Source organism: Apteryx mantelli, chromosome 5, assembly GCF_036417845.1.
Source record: "Apteryx mantelli isolate bAptMan1 chromosome 5, bAptMan1.hap1, whole genome shotgun sequence".
NCBI lineage: Eukaryota > Metazoa > Chordata > Aves > Apterygiformes > Apterygidae > Apteryx > Apteryx mantelli.
This window is the reverse complement of record NC_089982.1, coordinates 60,987,360-61,001,411: the sequence shown is the minus strand read 5'-3', so window position 1 is coordinate 61,001,411 and position 14,052 is coordinate 60,987,360. Positions and strand designations below refer to the sequence as shown.

Genomic DNA, 14,052 nt, shown 5'->3' with positions numbered 1-14,052 from the left:
ACAACTGCACATTGACAAAAGAGAAGACCTCAGGACACAGCAGGGGTGTGTTTGCTGAATATTTTGTTCACAGAGTTACCACAAAAAATTTAAAAGGCCTCCAGAAAACCTAGCCAGAAACGCATACCACAAGCATAGTCATTCCACTAACAAAGCAGCCTTTAGGGTGGTTTTGTTTATGCACTGCTTAAGCTGTTAAAAGCATTCAGAGGTACCCCACCTATAAGAAAGCACATTCCTAAAGGTTCACAGAAAGAAAAAAGTCCTCTCTCTCACTGAACATCTCTAAAACTGTAACAGACTGCTTCCTAACATCTTTCATGTAATCCTGTTTGTGTTTCTGCAATTCAGACAGACATCCACAAAGCCTGTGGATGTCTGTAAAAACTGTGCATGGGCTTTAACTCCCTCCTCATCCTAATCCTTCAAATTTGATGAATATCAGCATTTTCTCCACAGAAACCCAAAGCCAATTTATAACAGTAAGGCTTAAGGACCAACAGTTATAGTGCTATAAAGTGAACATTATAGGAGAGTCCAAGCGTTGTTTACTTATATTTTAACTTTTGTAACTTTACTTTACAATGCAAGTAAAGAAAAGATGAAAAGGACAAAGCCTGGACAGGTGAATATTCTCACAAGTGATAAAAATTTTTTAGCTATGAAGTCTTTTCTTTAAAATATAGTTTTCTAAAAAGTAAAAACAGGAGTAATACAAGTTATATCAACTAAGGTACAGGAGCACATTAGAAATACCAGCGATGCCGATTCTAAAGCACAGAGATCTCCGAGGTAGCACCAGCCCAAACTGGTAAGGCTGGATGTTGCTGTCCAAGTGCAAGCACATCGCTTCCGGCCCTGAGCTAGACGGCGTGAAACCAGCTCAGGTCTCTTCTGCATCCACAGCACATCTATGTGCAATGCAGATAATCCTCCTATGATGATCAGGACAGGGTCGACTATTACGCACAAGAAAAATGCCAACAACACTTCATTGAACAAGACAAAGCATAGCCAAGCAGCATGTGTAATCCTGACCTGAAGTGTTCTACCTGATTAGGTACTGGGAGCCTACTAAGCAAAATTAAAAAAAAGTAAATTCCTAGTTCTTATTTCAATCTACCAGCTTCATATAATGAAACATTTTCTTTAGCAAGGCAAAAAAAGACAGACCATACAACTCCTGTTCAGTTGAGACTAGCACATAGTTAGAAGTCCATACACTGTTACATTATAACTAATGGTTGTTAAAATATGGACATCGCAAAAAAGCAATGGAGGATTATTAGGGTTTTTTTGTTTTTTTTTTTTTAAATCCTCCAAAGACTTCTACTGGATTGTCAAGCATGATAATGAGACAGGCCCCCTGGGTTCCATACAGGAACCTTAAAACACAGTGTGAAACTGTCCCAAAGAGATTATGGAGCAAGCAGACACGACACAAGGAATAGAAGGGAACAAACCAGCATGAATAGAAGCAACTTGCCCAGGATCACTGATCCAAGGATGAAAGCCTGTGTCAAATCAATGATTCTACTGAAGTCAACTGGAATTTTGTCCCTGACTTAGAGCATGGACTGGATTTCACCAGCTCAGGTGTCCTAATCTGGCTTTTGACTACATCACACTGCTTTTCAATTCCCACATTTAAAACTTTAAAATGATACTCGACAGAGCACATTTAAAGGGAAGAATTGTGCACTGAAACATGATCTCGGGAGGAGATACTGGATCAGATTCAGAGCAGGCATAAGCAGATGCAGGACTGGAGTAATTGTTCATGCTTCCAGTGGGGCTGAACTCAAAGCACTGTTTGCAAATGTTATATAACACCAATAATCTCACTTAGGGGGTTACAGCTATGCTTGCTTCTACGCAAATTAAAGAAAAATAATCAGGAAAACCATATGCTCGCATTATTGCATTTTTACCTTGCCATAAACACTACTGTCAAAAGTCAGCTTGCTTCCCAGTTTTATTCTCAATAAAAGCCTACCTGAGAACTTATTAATACTGGCTATATAAATTAGTATAACCTCGTTGTTTTTTAAGTCTTTCCTTATTCCTTCACCACTCTGAAAGTTTGGGTTTAATTTCTTCCCTTCCTGTACTTTTGCTGCACGATGGCTACTGTTTTCCAGAAACATGTCCTACACATAAAACTGTAGGTGTGTGTTTGGGGAGACTTTGAAAGCTGAGCTACTTCTATTCAGGAATACAGCACAGACTGGATTTCAGATTTGAAAACTCAGACCACAGAAATATCAGAGCAAGGGTTTGTCTGCAGGATTCCTATTCACTTTTCCCTTTAGCACATACTATCACAACACAAAATTGAAGTGATCCTCTTTTCACAAACACCTTTATCTACACTGCAACCCAGACTAAATGCCAAACTGTGGCAAGTTTTCCAAGCAAAACATAGGAAAGAAAAACCTATGTCATCCTAAATGAAGACCATTTAGGCATCTCTGCAGCTAAGCTGTATTGGGAAGATCACAAATACAAGCCAGAATGAATTAGAGGAAACGCATCCAAGTTTTCAGCGCTTCTGAAGTAATTGACATTTACTGGCCAAAGAACAGAAGACCTAAGTTAAGAAGGAAGCAGCTACAATCTTGGACAGCAGGAGAAGTAACAGCTATGACTCAGGCATGCTATATACAAAAACAGATTAAAACATATTTGACACATGTCTATAAAATTATCAGCTAACACTAAAATCACCATTTGACTTCAGCAATATGTTTACATGAGAAACAATACGGCACTATTCACAGGCTGCTCGATAAATTTCCCTAAAATAACATATATGCCACTGCTTGGACTAATCTTGCAGTTGTTCCTCAGTTTTTACACAGAAGTTGTTTCTTATGGTTGTTTGGTTTTCCTGCAAACGCATTTTTTCTCGCTATATATGTGCTGAGATCATAATGGGTAACGTGGAAGTATCTGCATGTGTAGAATTTTTATTTTTTATAAAGAAAATGACAGAAAACTGAAGCTTTGATGATTGTCATTTGAGAAAACGTTGTCACGCTGAAGCATTATTTTTTAACTGTCACTGTTCTTTACCTTCACATGCTGGCTAAAATTAAAAATGGAAGTGACAATCAATACAAGGAAGGTTGTTTTTTTTAACACCGTCAATTTTAAGCCAGAACAGAAGCAGGAAGTACAGGAAGTTTCACAGGAAAGCTAGTCAGTTTAATTTTATTGATGGAAACTACTCCAAAATTCCTTTTAATATTTGAATACAGAGCACACGTGAACCTCTAAAAATTAAGGTTCATATGCAACAAAAGCAGAGCTACATGTGAATCAGTGCTTATTACAATCAAACTGAACTTTAGCCATTAACACATCAAGTTCACCACACAGTGTTCCTGGAATGAAGTTCCACTTAAATAAAACCATAAACATTAGTTTGTCACGATAGTGTCTATGCACTCTGAGTTTTAAAAAAGCCACTTGGGGCTATATTAAAAATTAATGCTGAATTATCCATCAGTACCCATGAGGAGTTTAACTAGTACACGCAGAAACACTTGAAAAGCTATTTTTCAAAGCATATGCTTTTCACTTACACACCTAGAGATACTGTAGTCCTAATGACCACTCCTGGACCAGGGTGGCTGGGGGTGGAAGTCAGCCACACACTGGAAAACTGAACTTAGCCCTCTGCTCATGCCCTTCTCAGCACCCGACTGCCTTTGCTGTGCCCCCAGGCCTTACTGCACAGGACAGCCACTCTCCAGAAGTTTTAACTGCTATGAATTTCACATAATGAAATTATTGTACGATTGCATTGTTGAAGCTTACCGCTAATTCCAAACAAGGGCTTAAGAGTTACAGGTTAGGCACATATATACAAAAGGTGGGTTAAAAATTAAAGGAAAGAGTTCTCATGTTTAAGTCATTTGTTTGAGTTGGTGTATTTTTTGGCATAAGGCTAAATAAGGAGGGTAAAAGCAACAAAAAAGGCATAAAGATGATGCTGGAACACATCCAAATTTTCAATGCTTCTAAAGTAATTGACATTTACTGGGCAAAGAAGAGAAGATTTAAGGTAATCTCTGCTGAAACAAAAGTTTTAAATTTTTCTTAATTATTAATTAATTCTATTTTTTAAGGCAAGACTCTGACTTTCTTAATCACCTAAAGTACTCCTCAATCTATGAGCTATCACATCATGAATAAGATTATCAATACACATATATTTTACAAAACAAATACAATGCAAAAAACGAACTCACTGGACTGCCCTGTGAATGCCAACAGCGATGGCAGCACAAGCCTGAACCACGACACACACGCCAGTCTTTCGGAGCAGCTTTGACATGCAGTATTTCCTGAGACTCTTTGAATTAGGCACGCTTTGCGCTGCCTACCCAGCCAACAAAAGAGGGAGACAAGAACTGCCAGGTGCTCCTTCGCAGGCACCACGGGCGTGCAGAGCTGAAAAGTGCTGGGCGCCCATCACCTCCTGCCTGGCCCTGACCCAGGCGCTGGGGCTGGTGTACCTGCCAAGGAGCAAAATATCCACCTGCTAGCATGGATAAGCAGCCAGCTTCCACCTTTGCTTCAAGCATTACACATTGGAGTGCAGTTCTTCCCTCTTAAAGGTGTTGCTTCCAACACAACATATTAACTTCTTTTCCCTGTGCCCCTACTTTGATTCTGGTTTCTTTAAAATAAGGATGTATTGTTTGAGGTTTCTCACAGGCAATCATAACATTTGCTTTGTCAGCAATAATGTCACTAGTGGTAAAAAAAAAAAATTATTTGCACTGCACTCACAGCCATTCAGACTGACTCCTCAGACCAGGGCCCTTGGGTCAGCGCTCCCTCTTGGATGCAGGGAGGCCCCCCCAGAAGCCCAAGGCAAGAGGTCACCAAACAGTCAGTCAATTTGCAACACAAAGTCCCATCACAGACCAAACTCTGGTTAGGAGACAAACAGCTAGTGCGAGAATAAGGGCTCAATTTTCATAATAACAGGCTGCCTCCCACATCCTTGTCTTTTAAAATGTTTTAGTCTTATGAACCCAAAGGAAGGCTGCAGGAGGGAGAGATGAAAGGCAGTAACATGAGCAGATGACACTTTTTGATGTAAAGCAGTATCAGACAGGACTGTGAGGAATTTCCAAAGAGAGTTAAGCGGTGTGGATGGACAAGGAATATAATGCAAAAGGCGTTCAGTATTAAAAAATGCAAAGTAGTATACTTTGAAAATAAACTTTTATACTAGTTATAAAACCGCATGGGATTTTTAATTAACTCTATAAGGGGCTTGGAATGGTTTATCAAAACTCTGCTCAAGACGCAGCTGTAGTTGAAAACAAAGAACAAAAAGCTTCCTCCATCACCACCACAGAACCACAGACACAATAAAAAAATAACATTTGTTTATTAAGTGTCTTCTAAAAGACAATGCTGCAGACTCCTCTAGAATACCATGCTGTGCTAGTTGCCCCACAAGATGTTGCTAAACTAGCCAGGCTTTAGGAAAGAGGTAGTAGGTCTGACCCTGGGAATGGAAATACTCTCAAAGAGAGACTGTTTTCCTGAACAATCCCAATCTTTTGAAATACACTGAGAATATGACAAAACAGCAAATGGTTTGGAAAAGATAGTCTCACCATTTTTGTTTGCATTATGCAGGACAGGAAAAACAAGCAGATATACAAAATAAAACACTAGGAAATTCAAAACGATAAGATATATATATGAATATTATAACATATATTATACTTATATATTACACTTTTTTATATATATAAAATAGTAAGCCTTCCAATTCAATGCCCCAGGCTCTTTCAGAACAGCCATAGGCCTGTCTTTCTCAGGACTTCATGCAGGTGGCTGTGGACTTTTACCCAGCCTGACACAAAGAACATGCATTTGCAAAGGAAGGACGCGAAAGTGAGACTTGCAGCCCGAGCCCAGAGGGTGCACCTGTGCCATGACGAGGGGCTGTGCTGGCACCAGGCAAGGCAATGGGAAACCATGCGTGACAACAGTAAGAGATCAGGTACCTGGCTTCTACCGCACACTGCACCACACTGCCTTCAACATTTCACTGCAGACAGCATCCTAGAAGGGAAGGAAAGAAAAAAGAAAAGGGAAAAAAAGCACCGAAAATGAGAACATCAGCACATGCCTGCAATCACACCCCCTGTGAGGGCCTGAGACACTTACAGAGCCCAAGCCAAACACGCTGCTGCCCTAAGGTGCCTGCTTAGTCCTCTCCTGAAACAGGGCAGAATTTGCTCTTGCCGTCGCAGTGGCAGTGCAAGGGCCATTTATGCAGCAGTTCTGCAGCGGCAGTGTTTGCACGGGAAGCAGATGGAACTGGGGTCACTTGCTCCCTTGTCTGAGGGTGTTCACATTTTGTCCTCCCAGAGGAAAGCCATAGCCACCAGCCTTCAGCGGAAGCTAAGCACTAACACTTCTACAATTCAGACAAGTCATTTTGTGGAGGCAGAGCTCCACGAGGGAAGCTTAATAGGCATAGGCAGTATTATAACAGGCAACATTTTGTTAGCTCTGCACTAGTATACTGACCCAATTTGAAGGATAAGTTTAAAAAAAAAAAACAGATAATTTTCCCTAACTGCACCTTCTGGTACATTTTACTCAATGAAAAGAAAACTGAAAAATCTAAAAAAGGGGTTTCATTTATTCATGAGCAGACTCACTGAAATCATAATCTAGTACCCTAACTGCTCACAAGATTTATCTACTGATACAACTGCACTGCAATACAAATAAAAATATCCACATAAAGGAGGGCTGCAGAGTACTAAAAATTAAGAGTTTTAATTAAGTTATACATTTGTGCATCATTGCCCTCTCTATTAAAGTTTAGAAAATTGAACACAACATGCTATTACACATCATGTGCTATTATTCACATAAGTGTCTAAATTGCCGAGCTTGGGAGATACCAGTTATGTGCTTACTAAAAAAACATTTAATTCATCATATAATATACAGACTTCTTTTGAGACTGAAATAAGAAACATGAAAGCAGCCTCTGAATAGCAAGTTTCAATCAGAAATTATTTCTGCTGCCATAAAGCCAGTTTTTCCATCCAGAATTTGGTTTCCCACTCACACTGAGCCACAGCAGGGGCTGGACAAGAGTTTCTGAAGTCTGATTCTTGCACTTTACATTCACCTTCTTTAAAAAAGAAAAAAGGTGTGCTGAGTACAATCTGCCAGAGGAGTTCACAGCTCCCTGGTACAAAATTGCTGATACAAACCAATGGCAAGAACAAAGTTAAAGGATCTGAATAAATCAAGTTTAGTCTCAATGTTTAGATCAGAAACTCTCGCCGGGGGTGGGGGGGAAGACAAACACCTGCGCTGAATGAACCAGCAACACAGGAGTGGTTATTTTAGGAGTAGAGGATATCCTCAGATGTGCAAAGAGGAATCAGGTGTGGGGGACAGTCAACTTCCCATTGCCAGCGGATGCTGTGCAAGCCTTCAGCACAGCCCGCTCACCCATTAAGGAAGGGGCTGCACAGCTGTCAATCATACAGCTCTATCAACCCCTGCTGCTCTCTCACACTCAGGCATCACTTCTATATTTTCTTTTCTATCCTTTTTGCCTTGTGCCTAACTGATGACCAGCTTCACCAGCCCTGGAATTTCTTCAGCTTCATGCTCCCCTCGTACTCCACGTACCTAACAACAGGCTTCGGCTGGGGCAGCATGGCAAGCCCTGAGCAGGGCCGCTGGCGGCCAGGGGCCACGAGCCCCTGCTAGCAACTGCAACAGGCCTCACCCAGCCCAGCTGCTTGCGCCTGCGCCATCCCTTCCTATACCAGCCACCTTTGTTAGCAGGGCAGGAACAGTTTTCAACAAAAACTCCTCAGACCTCAATTCAAGGTTTTACCAGCTTAGCTTCTCGGAAGCCATTTAATGTAAGAAACAGGTTTCTTAACGCTCCTGCCCTTCCCCTCAAGGCACCAGGAAGAGAGATGAAAACTTCCCCTCAAAATTTTGAAGTATTTAAAAGAAATATATATATATACACACACACATATATTTTTTAAAGAGGCTAAAATGTTTTTAAAAGTTCCTGAAGTGTGGTTTGTTTTGTGTGAAGGTTTGTATTTTATCATAAAAACCCCAGCTGTTAAGTGTCCAGTGTTGCATTCTTCATCTCATTGTCTTCAACAGTAATTCACATTAACCACAATGTATCTTTTATCTTAACATTGGATAAGAATTTTTGAAATACTAACTTATAAAATTTCTATTTAAAAAAAATATTATCTTCAAGTCAGAGACTTGTCCTGCTCCACAGCCAGCTCTTACAAACAAAGATGAAGCACACTGATTTTGTAATGGTAAGAGATAGCATTGAGTTCATTGCCATCTGTAGGTAACTAAATATATACATATATGTATATTGAGTTACTTTTATATACATACATATAAGAGTAACTAAAGTTACATATGTAGGTATACATAATGTATATTTACAGATGTATACATAGTGTGTGTGTATATAGATATATGAATATATATATAAAGAGCGCACAGGAGTTTCCTATCATACTAAATTACTTTCCACAATGTCCCTTCCTCCTGGCTCCCCAGTTGCCAGGCAACTGTTTATGCTAGGTTTGCAGGGAAAGGTGGAAGTGGATGACATGAATTGTACCACTTTTGACACGGTCAACACTACAGCTGTGAGTGGCACTGTTTTACTCTAGTGAGACACCAGTTATTCTTCATTTTACTTCTTCCTACATTCTTATTGCTTGCTCTCAGTGATGTAGACTTGAAGCTCTTGAAAAAGAGCATGAATCTAAAACTACATATTACATTCAACCTGAATGTGGGCTTTGAAGGTTTCTGAGTCAGCCTTCTTTTGGCATCGCCAGCTAACTTTTGGAGCAGCTAACAGCAGTACTGTTCTTGTATCTTTGCAGACGAGATGACTGCTTCTACAGCTAGTCTGCAAACCTGCTCTTTACAACCTACCCCAGCGTCTCTAGTTACTGCCTTAAACTTGGTAGCAGAGAAGGAAAAAAAAATAGCCTGGAAAGAAATGGAACAGCAAAAGATAACTAAACATTTCCCTTCAAAATTGTTCCCTTTTGTTTGTTTTGACTTGTCTTACTGTAAGTTAATTTCAAATTAAGAGTGCAGGTTTTGAGCAAAAAAACCCTGAACTTCTACATTAAGGAAAGGAAAGAGATCGGAACAGAATGTCTTGACATTTTCGAAGAGCTGAACAGGAAATTCGGAAAAAGCAATCCTTAGCCACAAACGTTTTTTGGTTTTCATTTAAATGCACTGAAGCATCAGAGCTTTGACAGAAATTGTAACTGGGCATACTTCAGGCAATCAGGTAAGTTAAAAGACAAAAAAGAAAAAAGCTCTTTCAAGTCGAGAGAATTTAGAAACTTACATTTTCAAGAAAGTCTCCTCATTTCAACTCAAAAAGCCCCAACCCAGCGCAGAGTACCAGGAGACGGCTCTCCAGAACAGCACGGCCTCGAGTTGCAAAGGAGCTGCAGGGCTTTACTTCCCTTGCTGGCTGAAGCACCCTCTGATGGGAGAAGAGAATGATTTAATACTTTAGCAGATTAAACCTGGGTATAGACAACTTTTCCCTCTTCAGCTCTTTCTGGTTTTCATGGTAGCGATAAGGCCAGGTTGCTAAAAGGTGGTGAATGCAGCTAAAGGTACTTTGGAAAAACACTAAAAACAAACAAACAAACAACCCCACACAGCAACAGGAGCTAGGAGCCTAACCTAACTGGACACTTTTGTGAATCCTGCCAGGAACTCAATGCCTATTATAATGTGGCTACTGTGACAAGGTAAAAGAGAAAAGCCCCCAAATATTTGCTATTCAAGCCCGCGTCAGCGCAGGCTGCCAGGTTGCTATTGTCATTGTTTATGATTTTTTAAACAATCTCTTAGATAGTCTTCCAAAGAAAAGCAGTGACACAAGTAAACAAAAGTAGTAGCAGACAACATAAAATGTCATGGCCTGGCAGTGACTCAGGGTCATTTAAGTGTTTTCCTGTCTTAAGTATTTACAGTAAAAGAAGAGCTGAACTGCAAGTAAATGAACAACCAGCCAGCTGAATTTCAGTCTGTCAATTCCTTATGTCTAGCAGCCTCCACGGATGTGCATACCAACACATTTGCTATCTTCTAGGTGACCAAACGTTAACTTGCAGCTGGCGCTAATAATACAAAGGCTAACAACTGTGGCATTTACAGCTTCCCACTGAAAGCCAAAAATGAAGGCAGTTTAATAGACAAAACCACCACACAGCTTACCGTGGAAAGGGAACACGGCACCTGGCTGCACGGGACATGTCTGCAGCCACAGGGGAACAGAAAGAGGAGCTCAGGCCTCCTTCACACCTTCGAAAGATTGCAAAGCCTTCAAAGGGGAGAAATCTCCACAGGTGCTGCAGAAGTTGATGCCTTAGAAACACCTATATTTCAAATCCCATTATGGCTCACTAAGAAAAGAATGATGCTTAACTATTTTGCTATTAACCGCACAACTTTATTCAAGCCATCTCCCTCCACTTTTCCCCCAGAATGCATTAGCAGTTACCAAAAAATTTAATATATGCAGGAATCCTTACACAAACTAGACATTAGAGCATGTCTTAAATTCCCCAGCGCTGCCAGTGTGCACAGATCCTTTCATGAATAAACAGAACATGGTTATGCAGGGCACTGAAGACAGGCACCTTCATAGCATAAACCAGTGATATTATATCCCTTTGAACTTCCACACATGTACGCTGATGCTTTGTGACAGGCAACATGGTTGCCTTAGTAACGTAAGTCTTACTGGTTATTAAATACTATTTTTCAATATAATATTAAAGCTGTTCCACAATAAAGCGCTTTTCTAAATCTAATACCTTCCCCAAACAACACTAAAAGCACCATACAAGTTGTAAGCAGCTTGACATGACCAGCCAGTTTAAAAGAAAGTGAAGTATCTTTCAAATTAAGGGAATTTAATAGCAACCTCTAATTATTGCTCCCCCCCCAAAAAACAAAAACAAAAACCCACACCACACCCAACCCTCAGTAGCCACATTAGCTTTTTTTAATCCATTTAAACTTGGAGGGAAAAACTCATACAACAGGAAGGCCTTTATTCATCTTTCACTGTATTTCTGGTCATACAGGGACACGAGCAGTGCTACTAAAGGTTACCTAAAGGGGAGGGAGGTGTTCTGTCATTACTGACATCAAACGGTACATCTGTTTTAGAAGTTTACAGTGTATTTAGGGTTCTTCTAAGATTTCTTTAGGAGAGAGCAAAATATTAACAAAGGAGGTGGAAAAGAGACATTTATGCTCCAAAATGGCAAGAAAGCCTGAAAAGGGGCCAAATGGCACTGTCTGTGTTTAGGCCTCCTCTACTGTACGCCACAGTTCCCGTGCCTCTACCCATGTATAACCACGCAAAATCATTAGCAATCTTCCATAGCCGTGCTTCCGCTTTCCACACAAGACCACGCATTTCTGAACACTGTCCTGCAGCAAACCCACTGCAGTCAGTAAGCAACTGCTAGGCACATTCTGAGTCCAAGCACAGCTACCCTCCCTCACAATACACTCCAGGCTGTTTCAGGAAAAAAAACATAGCAAGGTCAATAAATCTTTAGCTTCAGGTAATTTTGCTTAGTGTTTTACAGTTTCTTTATAGCAAGAATAATATTCTTGCTATAAAAGTCTCACTTTTTTCACAACTAAAGAGTGAATGTTTTCAAGCAAGGAGTATCTTCACCTCAGTATCTCAGCAGTCAAATTCAGTCTCCAGTTTTCCCTTGTCAGACAAGCAGTTTGACTTAGTGCTTGGATATACATCAATCTTAAAGAGGTACTACCTGAACCATTAGAACTAGAAGTGTTCATCTGAACAGCAACATCCTGAAACTCTACAAAGGTCACACTGTCTGCCAGGAAAGAGTGCCAAAAACTCTCCAATTTGGCTAGTCCTTAGACATCATCAGCTGAAAGTCAAACTGATCAAGAACCAGATACTTAAAACAAGCAAAACTGAAACTTCTCTAGCTTATGCTCCTCAGGGCCCACAGGACCCAATCTCAAGACACTGCAGTACTGGGGGGGGGGGGGGGGGGGGGGGGAAGGGAATAAATTCTCTTGAACAAAGTGACATGCCTTAGATCAGGATCCAGGCTCTGCTTACATCAGAGGGATGTATTTCAGCCCGTCTATCCCATTAGCACCAGTGGAAGAAGAATCAGGCCAAAATCAACCAAAGTTCAAGAGGTATTAAAGTACTGCTTAAAATACAAAAGCAAAGCAGAAGAATTAGACATTGCTAAGCAAAATGGACAGGGTATTTTTCTGGCAGCTAAAAAATATTTTCCCAGAACATTAAAATCCCTTACCATTTAAAGGCACATGCCAAACTATTCAAATCTGTAGGCCTCTGCTTTTTTAAGTATGACGGAAACAACATCTTTTACAGAATTGAGCATGTATACTGCCATATTTAATTCACGACTACAAGTGACCCAAAGCTGGCACTCCTCACAGTCAGTCCTATCTCATTCACCATAGACTCCAATGGGTGGCTTCAGAAGTAATATTCCAGGCATCATGAAAAAGGGTAGCAAACACCTTCCTTTAGAGGACAAAAACGTTTTTCCTGTTGTCTGAATGAAAAGTTCGCCAATGATTCTATATACAAAAATCACAAATTGCTACCATGAAGATTTTCAATACAATAGTGTATTTAGGAAAACCACCACTCATACTTGCTCTAATATCCCCCTTGCCTAGCCTAGGGAGCCTCCTTCACCCATTATGCAGGTCTGGGAGGAGTAAGAACAGCCACTATTTGGATAATTTTCCCTGTCTTCACTGGATGGAGGCAGAACAGTGAGCTCCTAATTTACCTACCAAACTGGGGAAGGCTGGTAGCAGGAAACCACTGACTCAAAATGACTTCTGAAGACTCCTCCTAGGGCTACTCACCCTTCCCTAGGGCTACTCACCCTTCCCTAGGGCTACTCACCCTTCCCTAGGGCTACTCACCCTTCCCTAGGGCTACTCACCCTTCCCTAGGGCTACTCACCCTTCCCTAGGGCTACTCACCCTTCCCTAGGGCTATGTCTAAAGATACAGATCACTCTTACCCACAACGGGGCTGTACTGACATTTAAAATCAGTTTTTCTACTCCCCCTTTTCTCCCCACCCCCCCTTTTTTTTTTTTAAGGCAACTCTCAAACACAAACTAAGCCTCAACCCAGTGCGGGGCTTTGGGTTATATACAACCTGAATTCAGTTCACAGTAAAAGAATGATACCATTTAATTAATACAAATGTATTACATAACCTTCCGTATTTAATGTACTGTTATAATTATGTATGCAGTGAAATTCTTCCTGAAGCCTTTGCAGCAAACAGGCAAAATGAAAACTTTACTGCTGCTTTTGATTCCACCTCAAGGTAAGATACGAGAGGTCAAAGAAGAAGTTGCACCAGCAGCCTGGCCACTGTCATGGCCGCGGACAGTCCAAGGAGCAGAAACTAATAAGAGCGTGCTCTTCCCCAGCCCAGGCTGAGCAAACCAGCCCAGCTAGCCTTAGTGCCACTTCCAGAGACAATCAGCAAAGTCTAGTTTTGACTCACTTTTCAGAGGCACGAGCACAACCGAGAGTACTGCACTACTTTGAAAAGAAAAACTGTGATAAATAGAAAGGCAAACTAAGGTGGAGTCAGAAAGGAAACTGCAAAAGACCATAGAAATCCCAAACGACAAGAAACTTGGGGGGCATCTCTGCACAAAATGCTGGGTAGTACTTGGGCTAAAGCCAATGAACAAAGCTCATTCCCTGTATTCAGAAAAAGGAGCCCTTTCTATACCAATTCTGGTTTAGAATAATCTTTCTCACCTCTCATTATCAAAAGGATGCAGTTCTTCCTAGCCAAGCCCTCAACAGTGCACTGTATAATGCCTTGATACTTCTACATGTCTATCACAAACATCTCACCTCACATAGCCTAGATTA

General features: G+C 40.8%; 1 protein-coding gene across 3 annotated transcripts in view; it reads right to left on the bottom strand.

Annotated features, from left to right (window-relative positions):
* APBB2 (amyloid beta precursor protein binding family B member 2) overlaps window positions 1-14,052 on the bottom strand; it is a 204,249-nt gene that overhangs the window by 172,377 nt on the left and 17,820 nt on the right. For 2 of the 3 annotated variants that reach the window (XM_067298115.1, XM_067298117.1), the window contains exons 2-3: window positions 9,434-9,574; window positions 6,039-6,096 (exon numbers count right to left, since the gene is read on the bottom strand). The gene's annotated coding sequence lies outside the window, so the exon portion shown is untranslated. The remainder of the gene's footprint in view (window positions 1-6,038; window positions 6,097-9,433; window positions 9,575-14,052) is intronic. The other variant, XM_067298116.1, reaches the window with a different exon arrangement.